We start from the raw sequence: 6,270 nt of genomic DNA, 5'->3' as shown, positions 1-6,270 counted from the left end.
CTGCAGATGCTGGTTTACACACAAGGACACAAAGTGCTGGAGTAACTCAGCAGGTCTGGTAGTATCCCAGGATAGGTGACTTTTCGGGTCAGGGGACCCTTCTTCTGACCATGTTTCCATTTATACCTGGTCCATGGCATGGTCCAAAATGGACACACTGGAACAGAGGCAGCCATTGCTAATGCATGTTTAAGTCATTCAGACATTGTAGTCATCAGTGAAAACATGGCAATAGTTCAGTAGATCACATGCACTTTCCCTGCGCAAAATCTTTTAAAATGTTTGTGTCACTATCTGTTCACTAGAGGGAGCTGAGTAATAATACCTCAGTATGTCTCAAAGTCTCTTAAACTCACCGTCAGCCATCACTCTGTCATTTTATTCTTTCCAGTGCAGAGGGCAATCTATCGGGATGTGGAACAATGAATTATCTGCTGGAAATTGATTGTTCCTATATTAACTACATGTTTTTTTAACCCGCCTGACAGAAAACCTACGTTCGCCTTGACTCCCAGCAGCTAAGAGAAAGGAACCAGAGGCCATGTCAAACATTGTGGTCATTTTTTAAACAGTGTTGTCCATAGGTAAGACTCTCCTGAAGAATATTAACCAGGGGTGAACCTTTAGTATATGTGATCCTTCAAGACCCCCAGACACTGCACTGATTTTTGACTTGAGTGTGTTATCCGTTCCCCAGGATGGTGCTAGGATTAGATTGTCCAGTTGGAAAAAAGTTTATAAAACAAACAGCCTTGTCTCAATTATCTGACCGGAAGGTCTGTTAATCTATATCTCAAAATCAAAGCACAGATCAGACTGCTGGCTTCTTGACAGCCACAATCACATATGGCAATATATTGCGCACAACAAATTCCAATGGGTTAGTTGCTAAGAACAAAGTTAGACTGAAGATGAAGGAATTGCAAAGTTTGAGAATAGCTCTAACTGTTTTCATTTAATGTGCCGTTTAGGTGAGTGGCGCAGTGGTAGAGTTGATGCCTTATGGCACTAGAGACCCAGGTTCAATCCTGATCCGGGTGCTGTCTGTACAGAGTTTGTACATTCTACCTGTGACCGCGTGGGTTTTCTCCAGGTACTCCGTTTTCTTCACACATTCCGAAGACATACAGATGAATTGGTTTATTATGTTGTAAAATCATCCCTAGTGCATAGGATAGTGTTAGTTACGGGATGGTTGCTGGTCGGCAGGGACTTGGGAGTATGGAAGGGCCTATTTCTGCACTGTATGTCTGAAGTCTAAAGACGCTAAAGCTGTTCTCAATTCTGGCTGCATATGGAATGCTGGACATGGCCATAATCTACAAAAGGCATTGGAGAAAAATCAAATACAAAAGGTTCCGGGGAAAGAACAAAGATAATAGTTACAATGAAAATATGAAAAATTACCGGAAATCTGACTGAAAACTGAAATTTCCACAGCTGTGGAAAGAAAAGCAGTTATCATTTCTGGTCAAAGACCCTTCATGAATATAACATTGCAATTGGTATTTAATTGAGGGATTACAGGTTGAAAGCTTGAATATGTTGCCATTTTAAACCTTTTGAAAAGAAAACCGCAGAAGAGGGTAAATCCAGATCCTTAAAGTTATGAATTTGTAAACAAAAGTAATAGCATTATAAGAACAAAGTTTAGGAGGATTTAATGGACTGAAGTATGATAAATCCCAAGACCTGATGATCTTCATCCCCGGGTTTTGAAAGAAGCGGTTCTGTAGATAATGGATACGCTGGTTGTAATCTTCCGAAATGCTACAGAGTATAGAATAGTTACCACGGACTGAAAGTTAAAAAATGAAAGGAGTCAAAAAGAAATCATAGATTATCAACTGACAATATTAGTAGGGAAAATGGTGGCACCTATTATAAAGAAAGTGGTAACAGGCTACTTGGAAATTAATAACAGAAACCAACATTCAATCTTGAAAATAAATCTATGTTTGATTAAACTGTTGAGAGATTTCTTAATATTTAACTTGCAGAATAAATAAGGAGTAACCAGTAAATTTAGAGAGCCAGGTGCAACACCAAAGATGTGGAAAGAAAATTAGAGCCCTTGGAATGGTATGTTGCAGCAGGTATATTACTGATGTGGGATGAGGACTGGTTAATGGACCAAACACTAAGTGCAGGTATAAAGACATCAGTTTTAGGTTACGAGGTTGTGATAGGTGGTGTACCACAGGGATTGGTGCTGAAGGGATGAAAGCTGGGTGATAGAAATTATTTTCCAATCCACATAACATTTCTTCCTCAGACATTCATGTTACCATCTACAATGCCTGCTACACCTAAACCACATTGGATATACTTTCCCAGCTCTTTACCTTATATTTCAAATCTTATCCGTCCTTCTGTTAGATATCCAACATTTGTAACCTAGCACTGTATGGTTCTGCAGCTTTGCATGTCTACACTTTGTGTCACACAGTGGTGCAGTGGTAAGAGTTGCTGCCTTTCAGCACTAGAGACCAGGGTTCAATCCTGACTATGGGTGCTGTCTGTACGGAGTTTGTACATTCGCCCTGTGATCGCATGGGTTTCCTCCTGGTGCTCTGGTTTCCTCCCATATTCCAAAGTCGTGCAGGTTTGTAGGTTAATTGGTTTCTGTATATTGTCCCTAGTGTGTAGGATAGAAGTATTGTAAGGGTGATCACTGGTCAGCATGGACTCAGAGGGCCGAAGGGCCTGTTTCTTTGTGTACCTCAAAACTAACCTAAACTTATCTTGAGATAAACCTACCTCACAGAGTGGCTGATCCCTTGAATTTAACAAACATTCCAATTTCTCTCCAGTGATTCCTTTAAACTTGTTAGCTCTATGAGGATTATATTGAATATCCCTACTCTCGATTGTGAGCAAATAATTGTTAACATCATCTACACGGCCTTTGCTTATTTGGGGGCTCCAAATCCCACACAGACAGCGGCCAAGGTCAGGTTGGAACCAGGATATTTGGTGTTCTGACTCAGTGGCTCTACCAGCTGCCCACTGTGATGCCCTGGAAGGCTGTGCTTCCAGCTGTGCCACCCACCATGTTATTTGTGCCACATAGTATACGGAGGTTGTAGTGTCCTGTGCAGTGGATTTGAATGAATTCCCTGCAGGTTTAGTTGGAAACTGACCAGATATATAGACCAACAGACATGAGTTTGGAAGGGCTGGAGATCTGGAGGTATTTCTACAACCAATGGGGGTATTGATAAGGGCATGGCTAAGTTGGCAGGGTTCTTTTTTGGGGCTCCAATCAGTGACTCCACATTCCATATTTTGGTTCCATATTCCATCCCTGTGCCGCTCTGTGTTTGTAGCCTCTGACTCAGTTACAATGCCTGGCACAAGCCTAGGGAACAACACTTCATTTTCTGTCTGGGCTTCTGGAGTCAGTATCAAATTGTCCAACTTTAGGCAACGCACACTTTTTCGTCTGTATCAGTACTGGCCACTTTCCCTAGTCATCTATCTGTAAATATGGCTCAGTTCATCTCCCTCCATTAGTGCAGTCAGAGCCACTGAGAGTGTCACATAGACCAGCCATTAGCAACACACGGCAAGCATACTCTGCATTAATTCATTTGGCCTCACCCAATCTGAGATACTCCTATTGTCCTATGCATCCTCCAGCCAAATTCCCTTCACTTAAATTGAATTGAATTGAATCCTTTATTTGTCATTCAGACCTTTCGGTCTGAACGAAATGCTGTTGCCTGCAGCCATACATGTAATAATAACAACACACAATAAACACAAATTAACATCCACCACAGTGAGTTCACCAAACACCTCCTCATTGTGATGGAGGCAAAAGTCTTAGAGTTACTGTCTCTTCCCTCCTCTTCTCCCTCTGCGCCGAGGCGATACCCCACCGGGCGATGGTAAGTCAGTCCCGCGGTTCAAACTCCGCGGCCCGGGGGTGGTCGAAGCTGCCGCCCTCCAGTCCAGCGGACGCAGCTGTTGCAACGGGAGCTCCGGAAAACAGGCACCAGCCTGTGACCTGTGAGCTCCCGACGTTGTCATCCACTGTCCCGCGGCCGAGCCCCGGATCCAGGTCGCCGCCACCTCAGCCGCCGGAGCACCATCTCCGCCCCGCACCGGACCGCCTACACGGCAACGGCAACGGCAGCGTCTCAGCCCCGCACCGGGCTGCCCCCACGGGAGCGCCTTCCAGCCGGTAGCCGTGCCGCCCGCACGGGAGTGTCTCAGCCCCGCGCTGTCCGCCCTCACTGGAACGCCGAGTCGCGTCGCCACAGCTCGAAGACGGCCAGCCTCGCGTTGGTGAGTCCTGGCTGGCTCTACCTCCGGACCCTCGAGGTCGGTCGCAGGTTGGAGGCCGCCAGCTCCGCCATTAGGCCTCAGCGCAGACGGGGGAAGAGAAGGGGGATACGACAAAAAAGTCGCATTCCCCCGAAGGGAGAGACAGAAAGCCCTGTTTCACCCCCCCCCCACACACATAACACCACCTAATAACCAAAAAATTTACTAAACTAGACAAAAAAAAACAACACAAAAAAGTAAAAACAGACAGACTGCAGGCGAGCCGCAGCCGTATCACAGCGCCGCCAACCTTTTCCAATACTGACAAAGAATCATTGACACGGAACATTCATTTTGTTTCCCATTTCATAGATGCTGCCGAACTCGCTGAGTGAGTCCCATATTTTCTGTGTTATTTCAATATTGGGAGCCCCATGTAAGGCTAGGTGTACGGGGCCAAGTCTATATCTCCTTGAAAGTGGCAATACAAGTAGATAGAGTAGTAAAGGAGGATTATTGTATGTTTGCCTTGATTGGCCAGCGCATTGGCCCACTAAGTCTTCACTGCTCATCGATCACCCGCTCACCCACTTTCTCATCCACTCCCTACACATTAGGGGCATGATGTTTTTACAGAGGCCAAGTCGCTTCCACACCACCGCGCCTGTGGAAGTGAGACGAAAATGGGGCACCCGGAGGAGACCCACATCATTACAGGGAGAACGTGCAAGCTCCACACAGACAGGACTCAGGGTCGGGATGGAACTCGGGTGTCTGGCAACTTATTGAGACTTATTTTCACCAAAATTATTATTGAGTCTTATTTTCACAATACGAACACCACAATATCAAGAACGTTAGATGGCAAGAAAATCAGACCTATATTTGTAGGTTGCACTGCACCAATCGAACAGCACGGATTGTTTATATTTTTAAAGATACAGCGTGGAAACAGGCTCACTGGCCCACCGAGTCTGCGCCGACCAGTGATCAGCCATACACTTGTTCTATCCTGCACACTAGGGACAATTTACAGAAGCCAATTAACCTACAAACCTGCACATCTTTGGAATACGGGAGGAAACAGGAGTGCCTGGAGAAATCCCACATGGTCTATGGGGGGGGGATGTGCAAACTCCATACAGACAGCACCTGTAGTCAGGATCAAAACCGGATCTCTGGCGCTGTGAGAAAGCAATTCTACTGCTGTGCTACTGTGCCGCTCACGATGTGCAAGGCAGCAAGAAAATATGTCCAGAAATAATTATTTTAAATTATTTTATTCATTCATTTAAGCACAGTAACATTGGATGCATTCCTTTAATCACTTTGTGGGATTTATGCTCCATTAAAAAACATTTTTTACCATCAACAAAATCAATAAAATTAAGATTTGAAAAACATTTAATAAAGTCAATATTTATTTAAACATAATATTTGCACTGTGGAACATCAGAGGTAAAGAGGCAAATAAAACTTAACAGTAAGTTCCAGCATTTGCAACAACCCGATCAAATTCATTCTGAGTGGAAAACAATCTTTTACCTCACCCAATCCTTAATTTAGAGTGTAGCGGATATTTGCAGAGAGTGACAAATTGGGGGGTCTGTTACTGTTCAATAAGCAGCTCAATTGGCATACTGGATGAAAAGAAGCACTTGAGGTTTTGTTTACATTCACATTGCAATATAAAGTTCTTGAAAGATACAAATAAGGCATATTACATTGCAGATTGTAGTTCCACTGCATGCAATTGTTGATTTATACCTGCACCATCACATCCAAACTAAAGATCTCACCTACAAGAAGTCATGGATCAGTTTGTTTTTATTCTAATATGGTACTAATAAGCTGGGACACAAATCCTTGAGATTTACATAAAGGAATTGAACTGAAGGAATCACCAAAGCACTTACCCTCAAGAACCAACCAAAACAGTCCAATTTAGGCTGTAATATCGAAAACAAAAACGAGAATTTTTTTTGACTCAGCAGATCA

Source organism: Amblyraja radiata, chromosome 11, assembly GCF_010909765.2.
Source record: "Amblyraja radiata isolate CabotCenter1 chromosome 11, sAmbRad1.1.pri, whole genome shotgun sequence".
Classification (NCBI taxonomy): Eukaryota; Metazoa; Chordata; class Chondrichthyes; order Rajiformes; family Rajidae; genus Amblyraja; species Amblyraja radiata.
This window is presented reverse-complemented; position numbering follows the sequence as displayed.